The sequence below is a fragment of the Carlito syrichta genome, unplaced genomic scaffold (genome assembly GCF_000164805.1).
Source record: "Carlito syrichta isolate Samal-C Ts95f unplaced genomic scaffold, Tarsius_syrichta-2.0.1 Scaffold273907, whole genome shotgun sequence".
Taxonomy (NCBI): domain Eukaryota; kingdom Metazoa; phylum Chordata; class Mammalia; order Primates; family Tarsiidae; genus Carlito; species Carlito syrichta.
Genome location: NW_007218003.1, coordinates 103,033 through 126,592, shown reverse-complemented (window position 1 = coordinate 126,592; position 23,560 = coordinate 103,033). Strand labels below are relative to the sequence as shown.

Sequence of the window (23,560 nt, the reverse complement as noted above, 5' to 3'; positions counted from 1 at the left end):
CATTTATAAAGTGACTACTAGGTAAACTAAGAAAAGATACTGACTCTAACACTATCTTAGCTGGGTACTTAAAGACCCCACTAACAACCACAGATGGATCACCAAGGCAAAAAACTTGACAAAGAGATCGACTTAATAATTCTTTCAGAACACTCCACCCAACACCACAAAATATACATTCTACTCATCACCACATGGAACATACTCTATGATCAATCACATCCTCGACCATATATCAAGCATAAATAAATTTCATAAGATTAAAATACTGTCATGCACCTTCTCAGATCACAGTGGAATAAAGATAAATGTCAACATCAACAAAATTACCCCCAAACGCTTTATAAACACAATCCACAAAGACGTGGACACTAAACAGCATGATACTGAATGACTCCTGGGTCAACACAGATATCAAAACAGAAATTAAAAGATTCCTGGAAACAAACCAAAACAATGAAACATCTTACCAAAACCTCTGGGATGCCATGAAAGCTGTTCTAAGAGGGGAATATATATCTCTATGAACACACATCAAGAAAATGGAAAGATTACAAGTTAACAGCCTAAAAAATCACCTAAGGGAGCTAGCAAGGCAAGACCACCAAAACTCTAACTTCATTGGCATAATCCACATCACCAAAGTAAAAGCCCAAATATATGGCACAGAAGACAAAAATATCACATAAAAAAAAAAAATCAACAAAACCAAAAGCTGGTTCTTTGAAAGGATGAACAAGATTTACAGATTCCTAGCCAGAATGAACTAGAAAAAGAGACCAAAAAAGCACAAACACAATAAAAAATGCAAAAGATCAAAGTACAACTGAACCCAAAGAAATACAAAAGATTATCAGAGATTAGTATGCATACCTGTATGAAAACACTCAATAAACTAAAGGAAATGGAGGACTTTCTTACATCACACGACAAGAAGGTTGAAACAAGGAGACACTGAGATACTAAATAGACCAATAACACCCAGGAAATTGACTGTTGTTAGAAAACTACCTACAAAAAAAAAAAAAAAAAAAGCCCAGGATTTGACAGTTTTCCAGCAGAATTCTACAAAACATACAAGGAGGCACTGATACCAATCCTACTTGAAGTATTCTGGGAAATTGAAAACAATAGAACTCTCCCAAAATCATTTTAGAAAGCTGATATCACAGTGATACCCAAACTGGGTAAAGATAAAAAAAAAAAAAAAAAAAAAGAGAGAGAGAGAACTATAGGCCAATATCCCTAATGAACATAAAAGCAAAAATTCTCAAACAATATTCCAGCAAATCAGATCCAAAATACATCTCAAAAACCAACCATCATGACCAAGTAGGCTTCATCCGAGGATGCAGGTCTAGCTCAATATCCCACAAGACCATAAATACATAAACAGATGCAAAAACAAGAACCACATGATTATATCATCAGATGCAGAAAAAGCTTTTGATAAAATTCAGCATCGCTTCTTGATAAAAACCCTCAAACACCTAGGTATAGAAGGAACATATTTCAAAATAGTAAGCACCATTTATGATAAACCCAAAGCCAGTATATTGCTAAATGAACAGAAACTGAAAACATTTGCCCTGAAAACCAGAACAAGACAAGGATGCCCACTCTCACCCCTCCTGTTCAACACTGTGTTTGAAGTCCTAGCTAGAGCAACTAGACAAGAGAAGGAAATCAGGAGTATCCAAATAGGAAGAGAGGAAGTTAAGTTATCCCTCTTTGCTGACAATATGATCCTATATACCTCAAAAATCAAAGAGGATCTTTCAGAAACCTCCTTGTACTGATAAGACTTTGGCAAAATCTCACGATACAAAATAAATGTGCAAAAGACAGTCGCATTCTTATACACCAACAATAAACAGGCACAGAAACAAATAAAATGCACAATTCCATTCACAATGCTCACACAAAAAAAGAAAGAAAGAAAAAAGAAAGAAAAGAAAAGAAAAAGAAATACCTCGGCATCTTCCTAACCAGAGAAGTGAAAGACCTTTACGAAGAAAACTACAAAACTCTGCTTGATGAAATCCAAGAAGACACAAACAAATGGAAAAATATTCCATGCTCATAGATAGGAAGAATCAACATTGTTAAGATGTCCATCCTACCAAAGGCAATGGAATTCCAGCGATACCCATTAAATTACCAACATCATTCTAGTGAAAACAATAATTCCATCATAATTCCAGCAACAACAATAATAATAATTCCATCATAATTCCAGCAATACCCATTAAATTACCAACATCATTCTTCCAGACCTGGAAACGACAATACAGACATTCTTATGGAAGCATAAACGACCACGAATAGCCCCAACAATCCTCAGCAAAAGAAACAAAGTGGGAAGTATCATACTTCCAGACTTTAAACTCTACTATAAGGCTACAATAACAAAACAGTCTCGTATTGGTACAAGAACAGGTATACAGACCGATGGAACAGGATAAAGATTCTGGAAGCAAAACCTCAATTTCTCAACCAACTCATCTTCGACAAAGCCTCCACCAACAACCACTGGTAGAGGGGAACCTATTCAGTAAATGGTACTGGGAAAACTGGCTGACCACATGCAGAAGATTGAAACAGGGCCCCTGCCTATCATCATATACAAAAATCAACTCTAAATGGATCAAAGACCTAAACATACAACTTCAAACTATAAGGGAGGCCGAGGTGAGTGGATTGCCTGAGCCGGCAGGTTCGAGACCTGCCTGGGCAACTTGACAAGACCTCATCTCTACAATAAATCAAAAATTAGCTGGGTGTGGTAGCACGCGCCTGTAGTTCCAGCTACTTGGAAGGCTGAGGCGGAAGGATCTCGGAGCCAAGCAGGTCAAGGCTGCGGTGGCCAGGAGCGGCCACTGCACTCCAGTCTGAGTGACAGAGTGAGACTCCAACTCAAAAAAAAAAAAAAAAAATAATCATAGAAAACACAGAAGACACCCTTATGGGACTCAGAGTAGGCAACCAATTCCTGATCAAAACCCCAGAAGCCCATGACATGAGAGATAAAATAGCCAAGTGGGACCTCGTTAAACTGAAAAGCTTCTGTAAACCAAATGAAACCATCAAGAAAGCAGGGAGGCTGCCCACAGAATGGGAAAAAACATATGCTAACTGTATATCTGATAAAACCCTAACATCCAGGATTTACAAGAAACTCAAACATGTCAAAAGGAGAAAAACAAACAGTCCTGTGAAAAAGTGGGTAAAAGAAACCAATAGACACATCTCTAAAGAAGACATACAGGCAGCCAACAGACAAGAAAAAGTGCTCAGCCTCATTCATCATCAGAGAAATACAAATCAAAACCACATTGAGATACCACCTAACCCCAGTAAGAATGACTATCATTAATAAAACAAAAAACAACAGATGCTGGCAAGGATGCAGAGAAAAAGGAATGCTTCTACACTGTTGGTGGGAATGCAAACTAGTTCGATCTCTATAGAAAGCAGTGTGGCAATTTCTGAAAAAACTAGAAACTGGCCTTCCATATGACCCAGCAACCCCCCTACTGGGAATATACCTGGAGGAATTCAAATCATTCTACCAAAAAGATACCTGCACATGCAGGTTTTTTGCAGCAATAGTCACAATAGCAAAAACATGGAACCAACTGTGCTGCCCATCGAAACTGGACTGGCTTAAAAAAAATGCAGTACATAGACACGATGGAATATTATGCAGTCATAAAGAAGGACAAACATATGGACTTCACAGCAACTTGGATGGATTTAGAGTCTATTACAATCTGTGATCTATCAAAGAAACAAAGAACTGATTACTACATGTTCTCACTCATAAGCAGACCCTGAACATTTAACATAATACTGTAAGATAGGGATTGGCAGTAGAGGGACACTGCTAGGGTAGGAAGGAGGGGCACATAACTTCAATATGGGTACCTGATCTCAAACCAGGCAAAGTGGGAACCAAAGGGAGGCCCAAACTTCACCTGTGTGATGATCACTTACATACCTAATCCTGAATTGCTCCCCACATCTTTAAAATAATAAAAAAAGAAAACGAAAAAAGAACCGTATATTTTAATAAATAAAAATAAATATAGAAAAATGATACAGAAATAAAATGAACAGAGAAATTGTACTTGTATACTAACTTTCAGCTTGGAAGATAAAACAAAAAAACTCTTGTATATTGTTGAGAATAAGGTAATAACAGGGCCACAAAAAAGACGCCCATTTTGCCATATGGGAATAAATCCTTAAATAATAATAACAAAACACATATTTTAATGAATATAAGCTTCATGTAAAAAATGGATAAGTGGTCAAGACATAAACAAGTAAAATGATTAATTTATAACATAGAAGTTGCTTATAAGTACCATGAAAAATAATTCAGCAAGATGAGTTAAAGTGATGGGGAGGTGATAATATTTTAGAAAGCACAGTTAAAAGGGTGTCTCTTACTAACACGAGAAGCTAATGCAGTTATCTGTGGGAAGAATGATCTTGGTGGAAGGAACAGTAAGTGTAAAGAACCACAGCTCAAGGAAGTCCACAGACATGTTTGAAAAATGCAAGGAGCCAGTTGTGACTAGAGTAAAGTAAGTTAGAGAAATGGTAGGAGATGACCTTGTAAGGATCATCAATGAGTTGATAAGGACTTTCGATTTAATTATAGGGAGGCTTTCTAATGGCTTCATGTCAATCATTACCTGATATTTGTTTTTTGAGTCAGGGTCTCACTCTGTTGCCCAGACTGGGCAGTATAGTGGCATGATTATGGCTCATCACAACCTCTAACTTCTGGGCTCAAGCAATCCCCCTAAGTCAGCCTCTCAAGTAGCTGTGACTACAGGTACTCACCACCACATCTGGCTAAGTTTTTAATTTTTTGTAATGATAAGGTCTTGTTATGTTGCCCAGACTAGTCTCAAACTCCTGGGCTCAAATGATCCCCTTGCCTTTGCTCCCCAAAGTGCTTGGATTACAGGCACAAATCCCTATACCCAGCCTCACCTGGTTGTGGTAACACTCAAATCTGCTTCTCCAGTCCCAGTCCTCCTTATCAAGCTCCATTTCCATATGGCAAAATCAGTTTCTCTCTTAGGCCCTGTTGTTAGCACCTCATTCTCGATACCTAATCCTGAATGGCATATACAAAAAGGTTTTGTTTTTTGGTTTTGTCTTCTAAGTTGAAAATTACTATACCAGTACAGTTTTACTATTCATTTTATTTCTGTATCATTTTCCTTATCACCCAAGAAAAGCTTAGTTATATTTGATGCATCACTCTCTTTCAACTCTCATGGCTAAGCCAACAACATTCATGTTAACAGTTCCTTCATTCTGTCTCTTGCAACCATCCCTTCTTTTCACTGCTGACACTCAGCCTGGGAATTTATCATCAAAACTTCCATCAATGAAATGGCCTCCCAAATGGTATCCATTCTCCAGCATTCCCCCTCTCTAAGTTGTTTGATATACTACTAGTCAGATTAGTTTTACTCCTATTCTTATTCCATTATCTCATTCTCCTAAAAAATATTATCCTCTCAGCAGGACAATATTCAAATTTCTTAGCCTGATTTTCAAAGTCATTCATAAGGAAGCCACCTTCTTTAAAACAAAAGACTAAAATTTTTTTCCTCAGCACTAAACTATGAGTACTTCCTGCTGATAAACGTCTCTTCACTATCCTGTAAATATTCCCTGAGGATTATTAACTTTGGGATTTAACTCATACTGTTTGCCTCAACTGAAACACTCTCCTTCCTTTTTCCTAGATTCCAGTCATTCTAGGCCTTCTCTAACTATTCCAATCAATACGCTCTACCCCAGAAGATCTACTATGCTTAATATCTGTCTCCCATATGTTGGTGTTTTATCATATGCTGTGATTTGATTGTTTGTGTGAATCTCCTTAACTATATTGTGAGTTTCGGACATCTGGAATACCTTGGCACACACAGACTGAATTTTAAGAAAAGCTTCAGGAAACATTTCGGACACAATATAATTTCTCACAACTTATTCTCATTTTCTCATAAAATAACCTCAATATTTTAAGGTTCACACCGTTTTAAAAAAATACTTTGTCATCTTTCTACATAAAACCTGAGTTACAAATTTCTTTAAAACCTAAACTGTCCCATTTAGACTACCTTTAAGAACATTAGTAATAGATATCCAAAAATACATGTTTTACGCATATATATTTTTAAATAAATCCTAATAACAGCAATTTGAAAATATACATATTTAAACCCTAACCACTTTTTTTGGAGACAGGATCTCACTCTATTCCCCAGGAATTCCCCAGGCTAGAATGTAGTAGAGTAACTCCTACAGTTCACTATAGTCTCAAACTCTTGAGCTCAAGCAATAATCCCACCTCAGCCTCCCAACTGGCAGGACTACAGGTTATAATTTTTTTTTTTGGTAACAGATGGGAAATTTCACTATATTTCCCAGGTCTGTCTCAAACTGCTGGCTTCAAGCAATCCTCTCACCTCAGCCTCAGGTACTAAGAATTACAGGCATGAAACACCATGTCAAGCCACTAATCAAATTCTTGATTAGAGAGCAACAGCTCTAATACTTAAGAGGTATCGCTCCTTCCCACAGGAGCAGTAGCAGAAAAAATTAGATTTATAGAATAAAAAAAAAATTTCACGCTTGAAGAAAACTACAAGGCAGGCCTACTCATCCAGAGTAAAGCACAAAATTGTCCAAATAAACAACGAATTCTGGAAGATTATAAGCAAGCCACATAATTTCGTCAAAATCGTATGGGACGATGGGCAAATAGGCATCGTCAGAATCTGAGCTCTTGGGAAAGGGCTCTTTGCCCTCCTTAAAGTTTAGGGAGAAGGCATAGATTGCTTTTTCCTTCCATTCAAGAACTCTGACTCTAAATGAGGCAGTCTGGTTGTAAAAAGCTTGAACCACATCCATAACGAAGTCTCCGAATCTCCGCTAGAAGAAAACTAAGAAAAAAATTCGTTTTAAAATCTGACTTCACTGATAAATAGCAAGGTAAATGAAGAGCCTCTGTAGAATAATCAGCTCATTCATTCATCCCTAGAAGAATAGGAGGAGGAAAAAAAATCTCATCTCTGCCAATTTAGGTCAGTAGGGAAATTTTACTTGCCATTATATTCTTCTCAAAATCTACTGTTTTAAATAACTACTAATTATTTTAGCATTTTATCAGCTGCTTCACAACATTAAGATTTCATACATCTTTTTTCTCATTTAATGTTCTAATAAATTTTTAAAATATTTTCATTTCCAGCTCACAAATTTTTAAAGAAGAAAGCTACTATTAGATGTTTAAGTCACTTATTCAAAGTCATCAAGACATTAATGTGGCAAAACTGGAGTTTCAGATCCAGGTTTCCTAGTTCTAAATTCTTAAGCTCCTCTTTTTATATCACACACTGTTTTAGGAATATTGGCTATTTATAAGAGATGAAGTAAAGTTTTATTTCTTGATATAAGCTTTATATACACTTGATCCTTGAACAACACAGGTTTAAACTGTACAGGTCCACATATACGTGGGTATTTTTCAGTAAAAGTTACACAAAGTGTGCCTGCCTCTCCTACTTCCCCTTCCACCTGCTCCACCTCTGCCACCGTAAGAAAGCAAGACCAACCCCTTCTCATACTCCTTCTTCTCAGTCTACTCAATGTGAAGATGACAAGTATGAAGACGTTGATGATGATCCACTTCTACTTGATGAATAATAAATATAATTTATCTTCCCTGTGCTTTTCTTAATGACATTTCTTTTCTGCAGCTTACATTATTGTTAAGAATACATTGTCTAATACATGTAATATACAAGATATGTGTTAACTATTTACATTACAGTAAGGATTCCAGTCAACAGCAGACTATTAGTAGTTAAGTTTTGGGGGAGTCAAAAGTTGTACACAAATTTTTGACTGCACATGGGGAAAGTGGAGGAGAGTTTGGTATCCCTAACCCCCACATTTTTAAGGGTCAATGGTACTTCTGGTTTCATCCAAATACGTTGACAGAAATAGGTGACACATACAGTATTACAGTATTGAAATATGGTTTCCTCAGAGGAAACTGACAAATCTTGTTACTTAGTATTCATGCATTAAAAATAATTGCTACATAATTGATAATACTATATTTAAAAGTACCAGTGAACACTGATAATATGATTATAAGACAGGGAAAGGTCTAAGTGATAGATAAGCTATTAAATATTATTACAATGCTTCAGTATTTCTTTATAGAAATTACATTTGAATAATGTCTTTCTGTCAATATCAGATTCCTGAAACAAGGCTGAGAGTGCATCTAAAATTCATTGGTCAAAATGTTAAAAACCTAACATGAAACTAAAGTTGCCTGGATTTCAAAACATGGTCTGTCTAAGACAACTTTGCTGATTCCTTAGGCATGGTATAATTATCTATCTATAAAAATGAAAAGCCATTACCAGAAAATTAATAGAGATGTAGCTTAAGTCACAGAAATATCAGAGAATTAATGAGGTAATATTAAACATGTATGTAATACAGTTTTAAGAAAAATATTTAAACAGAATGTTTTATTTCCACACAACTCTTGTTAAGTTCAAAGGAAACAATGCAGATGAAATAATGCTATAGAATATTATATATTTATTTTTAATTACCATGTAAGAATACCCTATAGAGACAGATCAATGTGCTTTTGGAAGCAATAACTGTTGCTGGTTGGATGATTCAATTATCATGAACTATTCTGGCAGGTTTCAAAAGCAGTGCCATTTTAAAACATAAAAAATGTCTAAAAATGCAACCATAGTAATAGATTCTGAGTGCATGGGTTGGGGGGTGAGGGAGAAAGACAATTGACAAATTGGTCCAAAAGGACACTGAGACTTCATAGTTGGAAGACTATTGTGCTGACAATTAGTAACAGAGGAAGCAGAGCACAAAACAAATGAATGAAAAAAGCTGAACTTGCAATGAAAGACCTTATTATAGTGCAGAAACACTATTGTAATAAAGGGGCAATGTACTCTCCTCTATAAAACTTCCAAACAGGCACCCTAGTCTCTTTTCTCTTCTCCTGCATTTCATTTTTTCATTAGCATCTGCCTGATTATGTATTATTTCCAACCCCCAAAAAATGCCTCAATATCTTTCCTACATTCCAAGGCTTAAAGGTCCTTCCCCTCACTGTGGCCTTAGGCCTCACTTAACTTTACTCAAAATATAATAAATGCTTTTAAATTAAGCTAAAGATATGGGGGGGTAGAAAGGCAGTCATTTGTCATATAACAACTTAGCGGAAGCTATGAAACATATGCCCTTCAAGTCAAATTTGATTAAAATACAATGATTGTATAATTTACAGCAAATATCCAGGTGATTTTGCCTCTGCAAAATGTCTCCCCTATGACATCATGAGAAGAGAAATGCTACACCTTTACATACTACTGAATCCTCTGTATTAAGCTTCAGTTTCCCTAAATAGAAGTGTCTAAAAGTTCTGAAATACATCTTCACATACTAGTTAAGAATGACAATATTTGACCCATCATACTGACAAGCCAACTATTCTAGATACATGGAAAGCCCTTATCTTCCAAACTGCCCACACTAGAAAAGCTCTCACTTCAAGGCCCTACTGCAGTCAGAGATGCTTTAGTTAAAAAGAAAAAGCACTGGCCTTGAAACCTGGAAGCCGTGGGTTTATCTCCCAGCTGCACCACGTAAGAGATGCCTTGCCACTGGGAAATTCCATAAGCCTAGTTTCCCCAGCTATAAAATAGTGAGATTTATCCTACAAGGATGTTAGCAGGATTAACAATATACATGGTAACACACAGGTACTCAACAAGTGGTTATTTATTATTATTACTTCTCAGTACATTCAAGTATTTCAAAAAATTATCTCCTGCCGGTAGGTAAATCATTGAATTTAGAAGAAAGGATTTTAGAGATCCTTCATTCTAGCTCCCTCACTCTACAGATGACAAAATTCTGAGTCCCAGAATGGCTAAGTGACCAGCTTGATATTACATAATAAATTTCTATCAAATAGTAAGCTATATGTATTTGTCCCTCTGCTCTAGCACAAAAAAAGTATCACTGTTACATAAATACACTTCTTGACAGCAATGAGAGTCCACTATTAACCCACCATGCTAACACTTCACATACCACAAAATTTCTGTGGATGGAACTAAACGTTTCTTGTAGAGTCATCTCTATGTATATAATTAAATGTATTCAAGACAGGTGTCAGACCAAGGTTCAAATTACAGTTCTGCCATTTACTTGTTTTAAGACTCTGGGAAAGGTTTTGAATCTTTCTAGGTCTCAACTTCATTATCTAGTTTTTTTGGTTAAAGTAATATTTATTTCAAGTTACTCCTGTGATAACAATGTGATTACGTAAAATAAAGCACCTAGCACATAGTGAGCTCTTTAAAAATGTCAATTCTCTCCATTTACTTCCTTAAATCCTAATTCCCTTCCTAATCCCACTATATTAATTATAAACGGATTAAAGCACCTGGAAATGTAATCATTTTTCTAATTACAATTTCAAAGATTACACACTATACTTTCTAGGAACTAAAAATTTAAGTTAAAAAGTGGCATACTCCGCCTGGGCAGCGAGACCTCATCTCTACAATAAATCAAAAAATTAGCCAGGCGTGGTAGCGCGTGCCAGTGATTCCGGCTACTCGGAAGGCTGAGGCGGAAGGATCGCCGGAGCCCAGCAGGTCGAGGCTGCGGTGGCCGGGAGCGGCCACTGCACTCCAGTCTGGGCGACAGAGTGAGACTCCAACTCAAAAAAAAAAAGAAAAAAGTGACATACTAAAGATAAATATCCAACAAATAAATCAGGAATGTTATCCACATTTAACTGAACCAAAAATGATGTATAGATTTAATGGGGATAAATGGGTGCCTTCAGAAAGGCATGCAAAAATAAATATTTTTACTCTTCGGGTGTCACAGAGAAAAATGCTAGGATCAGTAGTGAGAAAAAACAACAATACAAAGATTCCTAGCTTAGCATTGAAGGCTGACTAGTGTTAGGTGATATTACACTCAGTGAGTTTTTAACCTGAAAAATTGAGATATATTGACCTATTAATAACTAATTTCGTGTGAACAAAAACCAGAGTAAATCCATCATAGTTATTATACACAAGCTGTAGATGGTGATTCCCAACCCACCCTCAACTTGCTATCTACATCATCCCACTCCTGTCCTACATAAAAGGAGGTAATTAAAAAGTAAACTGATAAAGAGAAAATGTACTCTTTTCCAAGCTAAAAATTATAGTTGAAAACCTTTTAAGCAATAAATAAATAAATATTTGCTCTTAAGATGGAATTTTAACATGAAGTGTTTATTTATGTCAGTAAAATTATTGTATATTCTACTAGAAGAGAAGATGAACAGCAAACAATGTTACTACAGAAACTGCATATAAAACACCAGGTAAGCCAACAAATAGATGTCTAGTGCCTAACTGTAACTCTGAGCAAATAAAGTATCTGGTATGATTAGGGCATACTGCTAAGGATTTCAAGTGCCATATTTATTCCTATCGCTTATTCTTTTTCCTCATTTGATATTTTCACTCTATACAGAAATAAGGATGACATACCATCTGAAGCTTTCATTTGTTTCTGAGGACTTCAGATCCATTTAATTCAACAAAAATTCAGCCAATATTTCTCAGAAGAAACAATTTTTCAAATTAATGTTTAATCTTATTACCTGAAATGTACTTTGTCTTTTGAAGTCTTACTATTTATTTGAATAATCTCATTTCTAAGGAAGCTTTTCTTGATGATCCAGTCTTTTTTCTGTTTTTTTCTTTTTCATTGCCTTAACAGATAATCCCGTCTTTAACGATACCTCTTTTTCCTAAACTCTAACTGCACATATTAAATGCAAAATCTACTTCAGAATTTAGCCATAAAGCATCTCAAAATATGTCTAAGTGTGGTATTCATTCCTGTAATCCTAGCACTTACAGAGGCCAAAGTGAGAGAATTGCTTGAGGTCAGGCATTCGAGACCAGCCTGGGCAACATAGCAAGATGCCGGCTCTATAATACAAAATTAATAATTTTTAAAAATCTCAAAATGCCAACTATAAGGTAGTTGTGGCAGAGTTTTGCTACTAGACAATAAATTCTTTAAAGTCAAGAGCTATATCATATGTCTGTGGAATAATGAAATGAATACAGGATTCTATGTTAGTATTTTGTTAAGACATGAGTTCATATTCTGGCTCTGCCATTCGCCAGATAAGTGACCTAAAGCAAGTCACAAACCTCTCTGAGTTGCGTTAAAATGGGGAATGTAATACTTACCTCACAATGTTGCTGTGAAGATTAAATGAGATAACATATGTGAAAGGGCTTGGTACATAGTAACACTCAAAGAAAGGGTGGTTTCCCTCTGTATTTCCTTATTTTTCCCCTTCAGTAGTGTTATAAAGAAGGAAGTATTAAAATAGTGAGAATGTTCAATAGGACACTCAAATGACACACATGTAATTTTATGGTTGTAAACAACATAAAACTGATGAAAACCTTCAGAGATGCAGAGGGTTGCCTTTACTGCTGGGAGAGCTAGATTTGAGACTCTAAACTGTCATAGTCATTTCCATTAAAATGGGATTACATTTTTTTTGCACATTTATTGTGTAATATAGAGGGGGAAAGTAAGGAAGAGTAGAATATTTTTTCTCGTCAAATTAGAGTGCGGTTTGTTTTTTGTTCATTTGTTTTTCTTGAGTCAAGACTTGGAGTTCAGTGGCATGATCATGACAATCACAGCTCATAGCAGCCTCGACCTCCTTGTCTCAGACGATCCTTCTACCTCAGCCTCCCAAGTAGCTGGGACTACAGGTGTATGTCACCAAGTCTAGCTAATGTTTTTATTTTTTGTAGAGATGAGATTTTACTATGTTGCCCAGGCTGGTCTTGATCTCCTTGGTTCAAGCAATCTGCCTTCCTCAGCTTTGGAGTATGATTTGAATTAGAATGTGAGGGAGGAAATACAGACTAAATATGGCATAGTTACACTGTAATTCTCTAACTGTTTCCTTTTAAAATATCTTACAAAGGCTTTCTCCATTTTCAATTCTAACCTTAGTTTATGAGTTAAGTTTTGCAAATATATGAACATAACACACCATCACCTATGCTAAGGAAGCCTAGAAGTAAAATTTGATTAAATTTACAGTAATTCATTTTATGATGAATTTTAAATAAGAGATCTATTCCTTACAGTGATATACACTTATTATCAGATATAACTTTATATTTGCCTAAAAATCTGACAGCATAAAGAAAAGATAAATGGCTGGGCTTGGTGGCTCAGCCTGTAATCCCCCACTTTGGGAGGCCGAGGTGAGTGGACTGCCTGAGTCCGTGGGTTCGAGACCCACCTGGACAACTTGGCGAGACCTCATCTCTACAATAAATAAAAAAATTAGCCAGGCGTGGTAGCGCATGCCTGTAGTTCCAGCTACTCGGAAGGCTGAGGCGGAAGGATCGCTGGAGCCCAGCAGGTTGAAGCTGTGGTGGCCGGGAGCGGCCACTGCACTCAGTCTGGGTGACAGAGTGAGACTCCAACTCAAAAAAAAGAAAGAAAGAAAAGAAAAGAAAAGATAAATGTTTAGGTGACAGATATCCTAATTCCCTCATTACATGAATGTATCAAATCATTGCATGTACTCTGAAAATGTGTACATCTAATATGTATCAATAAATAAAATGAAAGCAAATTAAGGAAAAAAAACAAGAAAGCACCAAATCTTCAAATAATCAAGTACATTAAACGGTATAAACATTATTCAGAACCAAAACAAGATTAGAAATTTTGTATGCAATTAAACCTAACAGAATATAGCAATTTACGTCAAAAACAAAATGTTAGAAACATTAAGGAGCAATGGGGGGGGGAGCAATATTGAAAAGATATAGGGTATAAGCATAGTTATGATCCTGGCAAGTGTTTAATTGTAGATATATCAGCATCAAAAAATAACAATTCAGCTTCTCCTTGTGAAAAATAGAGAACACCTGAGATTTTCCTGAGACAGGAGATAGTATTTGCAAAGAAACTTAAATGAAGATGCATCTGTCCTATGCACTGTTTCCAAATATTTCAGAACAGAGACTATTTGAAGGCAAGAGAGTGATCAGGAGACTTAAAATCATCCCAGCGGGAACTGATAAAGAACTGAGCTAGGATGGTAGTGGTGAAACAATACCTTGCTGACTGATGCATGGTCTGTTTTTTTAAGGATATATCCCTTCCACTGCACACTGTAAGCAGATAGGTTCTTTTTTCAAAGTGAATGATGATTTGGAAACCCAAACTCAAAATCTTTCAACTGCTTTTGCTGAAAAACATCATACTGGTATTCAAGACTGCCCACCATCTGATTACAAACTAACTAATCTGAGTTTTTTTTGCCTCCAAAATAAATTCTCTTTTCATCCTATACTATTCACAATACAAGTTATTCCTTAATTCCTGATCTCATTTGTTTGCTTACATTGTTAACCTCATTGAGAGTGTCCTCCTCCTTCCAAACAATCAAATCCTATCCTTTAGAGTTCATGTTGTCCTAATCTCATGAATAAATTCTTAGTTCACCCTAGCAAACTTCTACCTTCTCTCAACTTCTACAGCATTATTTCCTAAAAAATCATCTTGGCAATTAATCCCATTGCTGTATGTTCTATATGAATGTCTTCCAGAGTCAATGACAAATTCTTACATTAAAAATTGTCTAATTTACTCCTTTTACTATCTAGTATAGGTATAATGATTAATCAACCCTTCGAAAGTGAATTATTCTGATCTCTCATCAATGACAAATTCTTACATTAAAAATTGTCTAATTTATTCCTTTTACTATCTAGTATAGGTATAATGATTAATCAACCCTTCGAAAGTGAATTATTCTGATCTCTCATCCAAGTATATTTATATAGTATATATCATTTGTGGTTTTTCTAGATGTATAGGGTTATTATTATCTGTTATGTAAGACTAAGAATGAAGTCATAATTTTTCCTCTATTCCCATGTATATTCAGTGGAAGCATCAATAGGAATCAACTGATTTTTCTACATATTTAAAATCTCGAGTCTAATATTTATTCAAAAATAAATTTTTTTTGAAGGAATGAGATCTTACTGTGTTGCTCAGGCTGGTCTTGAATTACTGGCCTTAAGTAATCCTGCTATCCCAGTCTCCTGATTAGCTAGGATGAAGTAAAGATGTTTTTTGGTGGTTTAAGCTCCACAATTTCCTTACTTTCTTTTGAAAAGAGACAATTAGGTTAGAGAGTGAACATTTCATTTTTTTAAATTGTGCTAATAAATGCAGACTGATCTATTTTTTTTATAGACGAGACTAAAGAAAGGTTTCAGAGAAGAAAAGGATAGTGACAGAGTAGCAAAGAATAAGGTAAAATCTTCGAGGAGCTTCTTAGGACACAGGCTGGCACCTGTCCCTTACACAGAGAGTAAGGAGGAACTTATTAGAAATAGTATGAGTCCAAGGCATACAGGAAAATGTTCAAGTACTCCATAGAGGAATTATTTCCATGTTGGAATTAAGTAAACTAGGAAATTTGAGAGAAGGTGATAATTGCCAAAATGTTACAGATCATGAATACTGAATAGACAAACTATTTTTTCTAAAAGTACCTTTAAATTCAGCCTTGTGACAACGTATGTATACTAAATTATTTTTCAGTCAAAATGTGTGTTTCCTATGCACAGATGACCTCAACTTACATTCATTAGAAATACATCAAACAAACCGTAATTCTGATCATGAATGTACATTGCTTGAAAAAAACCTTACTTTTACTTACCTCTATCTCTATGGCACTAGTAATCTTTTACAACACTATGCTTAGAAGGCACCTTCACATATAGTTCCTATTTGATCCACCAAAAAAAGGATGAAGGTCAAATATTATTATCCATATTCTATAGGGCCTGTAAAGTTTCCATCATGCATGCAACCTCTGGTGCGGCAATCTAAGTGTTGGAACTGGGGCCCCAAATCAGGTGTCATCACACCAAATCTAAGGAAAAAAAGTCACAGTAGGGGGGGTGGGGAGAGGAATAACATTTAAATCAGGGGTGTCCAACCTTTTGGCTTCCCTGGGTCACATCAAATAAAGAGGAATTGTCTTGGGCCTCACATAAGTAATATAATATAGTTAGTATATAAATATAAAACTTTTTTTATATTTTTGCTATAAAGTTTAGAAAAACGAGGACAATAAAAAGCTAGTGAGAAATTTGAGCTTATTTCTGTAAAACTAATCTATCAATGTCTGGTTCAATGGACGTGATTGCAATTCTTAGTGAGTTCTCAAGGTGCTTGTCAGAAATGTTTGTTTGGATTTTGCTCTTCATGTGCTTCATAATTAACAAAAGCTGCTCACAAATGTATGTGATGCCAAAGAGTAATGTATGAATAAGGCCGACTATGCACTTCAAAAATGGAACTACACTTGGGGTAACAGAAAATAAACACAAAAAAACACATGATGTTAAAAGATTACTAGCTGTCCTGGGTTGCTTGTGGCCCACAGGTTGTGGGTTGGACATGCCTGATTTAAACGGTAGTGGAGACACTTGAGTTTTAATCTTGATAGTTGACTACCACTACCCAGTAAGGCAACCTTTAACATCACTGAACGTCTAAAGTCTTCATTTTTCACATCTAAAACAGGAGAAATCTCTACTAGATGTTTCTAGACATTTGCTCAAAAATAATTAAATCATAAAATATAAGCACTAGGAGATGTAAGATGAATAAGAGTAAGCTCTTTCCCCTAAAATAACTCACAGATCAGTGAATGGGACATAAACAAGATAACCATGAAACAATGAGTTGACAACAAAAGACAAGGGCTTTAGGAAGTGCAGAGAAGAATAATTTAGCAAGAAATGTAGATGGAAATCCAAATCCGAATTAAGTCTTAGATGGAAGAAAATTATCTAGGTACAAAGGGTATTCCCAATCAGAGGAAACAGCATAAACAAAGGTTCAGAGTACAAAGCAACGTCCATTGCATAGGGAAATATCAACAGTTCAGCACTGCTGATGCAAAAGTGCAGAGCAGAAGAGAGATGAGGCAAGAGTTGGAAGTAGAGGCCAGAATGAAGAGATCCGTGTATGATATATTAAGGAAGTTATACTTTATCCAGCAGGAAATGATGATCCAAAGCAGGGCTCTTACAAGAGAATGGCATAGTTAGTACTTTGTCACATGAAGAATATGAATTGCACAAATCAGAGACAGAGAATCTAGTTAAGAATCTATAGCAGAGATGGTGAGGGCTCATTCCAGGATGACTACAGGTTCAAGAAATAAACATAATCAGCAGGACTATAAATGGATTGGGAGTTGGGGTGAAGATGTAAAGGAAAAAAAAGGTCTGGAATGAATCCAGGTTTCTTCTCAGGTAGAGACAGAACTGAGAAACTGAATACAAAGGAAAAAAAAGACAAAATTAGCTTGAGTTCAGCCTAGGACATATGGAGTCCAATAAATATCTAGGTAGAGAAGTCCAGTAGTCAACTGAATACAGTAACCTAATGTGCAGGAGAGGCCTGGCTGAAGAGTCATAAGTGAGGAAGTAAGCTGCATATAGGTCATAACTGAATCCTGAAAAATGTGACCACCCAATAAGAGTACAAAGTGCAAACAGTCCTCAACTAGACGCCTGTTAAGTACCACAATTATGCACTAGGCAAAGGAAAAAACAACTATGAGAGAGAAGTATCCAGAACACAATGGGAGAGGTCACCCAAAGGAGATGGTGATCAACAGTATAAAATGCAGCCGACATGTAAATCTAGGAAAAATAAGAACTGAAAAATGTTTCCTAGACTTAATGATCGGGTTCAAGACATGCTCCCAAAATATGGCATCCTGGCATTTGAGAAAAGAGCAGAAGCAGAAGGTCACTCTCACCTTCCTCTTGCCCTTCATCCTTGAGGCAGGTCATAAAACCTAGTCAGAATTTCTTTACCTTCCCTTGAAGCAGGTCATAAGATCCTCATTTGCAAGGTGCCCATCCTATACCCAGAGGAAAGAATCAAACTTATCCCTGAAGACACAGAGAAACAGAGGAGAATCTGAACAGGCCTTGCTAAGCTCTCCCTAGTTTATCATCATTACATTGCATCCCCTTTGTCCAAGTGTACTTCCCCACAACTATCCATCTCTTCATGAAAACTAAGCATAAAAACATACAAGTTTACGTGTTTCTTTGGATCTTCATTTCCAAAGGCTTCAGTATCATATAAAATTTATATTAAATGCATTTGTATGTTTTTCTCTTGTTAATCTTCTTTTTATTATAGGCGCCTTAGACATGAACCAAAGATGGGAAGAAAAGGTATTTATTTTCTCCTAATTAGTAATTAAGTGGACCCTGGAGAATTTATTAAAATTAGTTCCAATCAAGTAAATAAGGGCCGGGCTCGGTGGCTCAGCCTGTAATCCCGCGCCTTTGGGAGGCTGAGGTGAGTGGATTGCCTGAGCCCGCGGGTTCGAGACCCACCTGGGCAGCGAGACCTCATCTCTACAATAAATCAAAAAATCAGCCGGGCGTGGTAGCGCATGCCTGTAATTCCGGCTACTTGGAAGGCTGAGGCGGAAGGATCGCCAGAGCCCAGCAGGTCGAGGCTGCGGTGGCCGGAAGCGGCCACTGCACTCCAGTCTGGGTGACAGAGTGAGACTTCCACTCAAAAAAAAAAAAAAAAAAAAAAAAGTAAATAAGGAAGCTAGATTGAAGTGGGTTAAGCAGTAGAAACAATAAGTATATCCTATACCCACTTTTTAGTGGGGCTGTTTGTTTTTCTCCTTTCGGCATGTTCCCTGTAGATTCTGGATAGACACTTCTCAAAAGAAGAGATATGGACAACCAACAGATACATGAAAAGTGCTCAGCCTCACTAATCATCAGAGAAATGCAAATCAAAACCACACTGAGATACCACCTAACCCCAGTAAGAATGTCCACCATTAATAAAACAAACAACAACAGATGCAGGCGAGGATGCAGAGAAAAAGGGACCCTTCTACACTGCTGATGAGAATGCAAACTAGTGCAACCTCTTTGGAAAACAATTTGGCGACTCCTAAAAGAACTAAATATTGCCCTTCCATATGACACAGCAATCCCCCTACTGGGAATATACCCAGAGGAACTCAAATGATTCTACAAAAAAGATACCTGCACAGGCATGTTTATTGCAGCACTATTCACAATTGTAAAAACATGGAATCAACCATGCTGCTCATCGAAACTGGAATGGCAAAAAAAAAAAAAATGTGGTACATATACACAATGAAATATTACACAGCCATAAAGAAGAACAAATAGATGAACTTTGCGGCAACTTGGTTGAATTCAGAGTCTATCTACTCAGTGAACTATCACAGACACAAAGAACACAGCACCACATGTTCTTACTCAAAAGTGGATCCTGAACATTTACCACAATACTATAAGAAAGGGACTGGCAGTAGTGGGATACTGACGGTGGGGGGGGGGGGAGACACAACATCAATATGGGTACGAGGCAAAGTGGGGACCAATGGGAGGCACAAACTTTACCTATATGATGACCACTTGTATACCTAATCCTGAATTGTACCCATCTTTAAAATTAAAAAAAGAAACAATAAGTGTAAGACTATCTTTTTGAGAAACTTAAATCAGAAGGAAAAAATTCAAAATTTAATGAAACTAGAAAAGTCAGTCACTTCTAAAGTCTCTTACATTTCTCATACTGTATTTTTTTTCATGTGGAGAAAAAGCCTATTTTGGTAAAATTTCATTAAGACCCACAGAGATTAAATTTAAGGTAACATTTTTAATTATTATAAAAATAGGGGATTCAAAATGTAGCTATCGGGATATTGGTATACATAACATTTCCCAACATGTCTCAAAAATATTTTGCAACATAATCTTTAAAAATATACTGATGGGGCTAGGGCAAACGTAAAACTATTGGTGAAGTAATCCTCTCTTGCTCCAACTAATTCTTCTCTTATAATGCCTCATACAAACATTTTTTGTTACCCTTGGCCTGGAATAGTCTCTATTTTAATTCTTTTAACTCACTTTTCAAGAGCCTGCTCAAAGTTCACCTCACAGAATCACAGAATGTTGGGGACAAAAAGAGCTGTACAAATCCACTGAATTCAAGTGTTTCTACTGTGCTGATGAAGACATTAAATAAAGATCAGAGAGTCTCAGTGAACAACCTGTCCAAAGTCATATTACTCACAGCTTATGGCAAAGCAGAAATGTGAACCAGTTCTTCAACTACTGCCCATTTCACTAGTTTCATCATATCCTCAGGTTATTATTTACAGACTTTAAGAAGTCAAGCTTTAAGAATAATCAATTTACATCAGGTGTGGTGGCTCACACCTGTAATATCACACTTTGGGGGCCAAGGCTGGTGGATCGCTTGAGGCCAAGAATTCAAGAACAGTGTGGGCAACACAGCAAGACCCTCCTCTCTACAAAAGAGAAAAAAAAAAATTAGCCAGGCATGCAGTCCTAGCTACTGGGAGGCCAAGGCAGGAGGATCACCTGAGCCCAGGAGGTTGAGGCGGGAAGATCACTTGAGTCCAAGAGTTTAGAACCACAGTGAGTGATGATCGCACAACTGCATTCCATCCTGGGTGACAGAGTAGGACTTTTTCTCCAAAAACAAAAATAATTTAAAATAATTTATTTATTATAAGATCCATATTAATAATACTTCTGAAAACTAAGGAGCTGGGCAACAACTTTACATGTTAGTCTGCATCAACTACCTACAACTACTCAATTATTCAAGTAAAAATTACAGATGTCAAATAATATTTATTTCATGAACAAATAAGCTGACTGTCAGTCACTAAATAGGATCTCTCCCCAAGAGTGCAGCATTTATTTCAGCCTCTGCCAGTGCAAGTGTTGGAGCAGATGTTGGCAGACTGTGACATACAGTATGTCTTTAAAACTTGTTGGGGTGTGAAATTTCATAAGGTCAAAAAATGCTGCATTTTGATCAGCAGATACAGGAATTCTGTATTTTTATAAATTATTTCAGACAAACCAATAGCACTTGCTAGTAAAATGGACAAACTAAGGAACTACACTGGTTTAAGGAAGGGCATGATCCTATTTGCTACTTATATTTTAAAAGTTAATTTCTATCACTTTAAAGCAAATGTTCAACCAAAAGATCTCTCAAATGAAAATATGTTCATATGTCAATACAAAAAATAATTGACAATAGTACTTAAAAAATAATTTTCTACTGAAGAAATCCATTATTATCTAATGAGCATTTCAGTAGGAAAACAAATATTTTACTTTACTAATATGTGCCTATTATAGTGGTCTCATTTAAAAAATAAAATCCCTACATAAAAATCCACTAACATAAATAGAAAGGACTTTGATTTTTTAATTAGTATCCTTACCATTCAAATGCCTTCAAAAATTCTTTAACCCTCTGGTTTATTGTTTTATCTTTTCTTTAAAAAAAAATAAATACAGTATTCATTCTAACCTACTAAGAAGGGTTAAGCTGAACAAAACAATAGGGGTTAAAAGGACCAGGATGCTTACAATGACAAAATAAATTTTAAAAATATTCGGGACATTTATTTTCTTGACGTTTTATTGTTACTTAATTGCATTTTTTAGCTTCAATTTTGCCTCACATCTTTTCCAAATGTGGCCAATAGGTAACATACAACCAAAATCAAAACCAAGGATGTAGTCTAGCTAAAGATTTTATCTCAATGATATAGGCTAACTAGCTGTTACACTAGTTTAACTTCACATAACTTAAAATGCTATACATCTAAATTAACACAGAAAGACCCTCTCATTGATTAATCAGTGAATTTGAGCAGTCTGAAGAGCCTGGTCATAACATAAAAATAATAATCATTGTCATCTTTCAAGTTGTTTTGTGCTATGTTTAAGCAAACACAAAATTTCAAAATAAGTTATAAGCATTTTTGTAGCATATTTGTAAGGAAGAAAAATTTAACTACAAACACAAAATCTCCATAGGAAATTATATCCAATGTAAATCACTTGTTCCTCATCATAAAATCAATCAATAGAGCTAAAATTATTATAGGAAACTCTGATTAGAAATGCACTAAGTACTACAACATTTATAATCAAGTCCAATCTAGCAACCAAGTTCAAAGATCTTTGTTTTCATTTTATAAGTAAAAACTTGAGGTACATTTTGGGGAAATTGTATCTATCACATTTAAGTTCTAAATACAAAAATGTTAAATGATATTACATTGTATAAGACCACATATAATCGATAATCCCTATCCTAAGGAACTGAAATTCTACCAAAGCTAAAACATTTTCTGCTATTAAATATAAACCCAAACTTCTTCACAGGCTTCTCATATATTCTAAGATGTCTGACACATAAAATCATACAAATAAATAAATACAAGGTGAATCGACAATTATAATCAACTTACTTGCCACTGAAAAGTTGTTGAGGGGATAAGGTAAATCCACATCTTGAGGTTTCTCTTTATATCCTATGAATGAGCCATCTGTCTTCAAAAGGAAATATCTTGGCCTCCAGTTTTTTATATATTCTCCTACATGAGGAAAGCACACATGTTAATGCTGAAAAAAAATGAACAGCAGCTTTTATGTGAAAAATAAATTATGGTACAATATATGTCCTACAACACTGGCCTCCAAAAATTTACTTAGGCAATTTTCTTTTAACTTATCTTACAAAGGAAAATACATAAGCCTACAATTAAGATTCAATAAAAACCCAAACATGCTTTGTTTTTAATGATTTCACACTTTGATAATTCATTTACACCATTATTCCTTCAGAGAATCATTCATCTGAGTACACATTTTGTTCAGTTTTTCATTTTATCACATGGTTGTTAGAGCATATTTTCAGCTGTTTTTAAAAAGCCTTGGTTAACACACAATATCAATGAATTTCAATGAAAAACACTTATCCTAAAAGGGATATGAAATAGATGTATCTCGTCTATGTACCACTGACTGTGTCATTTTTTAAGAAGAAAAAAAGGCTATTTTCATTATTAAATTTCTACTACTACTTGTTTAAACATTTTACTGTTCTTAACAGAAAAATAACCTTTTGTACAAGTGCTGTAAATAAGTCAAGAAAATGAAAGAATATGGGTTATTAGAACTTAAACCATACACAAACTCACACATATAACAAACACAATTTCTGTTAAGAACACATACTACAGTGCCAAGCACATAATAGTCAATAGATGTATACTTTATTAGACTTTGATATAAGCTATCGCCTAGCCTCTAAAATACATGATTTTAGCAACCAGATTGCCATTTCCTTGCCTAAAAGTTAACTCTTCTTAATTTTAAGTAACAGAAGTGCTTCATGACATTACTAGACCTGGAACGCTCTCTGGTCTCATTTTTCATTTCAGTTCTCTACT

The 23,560-nt window shown here is 35.7% G+C and overlaps 1 protein-coding gene across 1 annotated transcript in view; it reads right to left on the bottom strand.

Moving 5' to 3' along the window:
* The window catches only part of LOC103254239 (RAC-gamma serine/threonine-protein kinase), a 148,246-nt gene extending 125,549 nt beyond the window's left edge, over positions 1-22,697 (bottom strand). Inside the window, exon 1 of the mRNA XM_008052375.2 lies at positions 22,577-22,697. The gene's annotated coding sequence lies outside the window, so the exon portion shown is untranslated. The remainder of the gene's footprint in view (positions 1-22,576) is intronic.
* Positions 22,698-23,560: the final 863 nt, after the last annotated feature.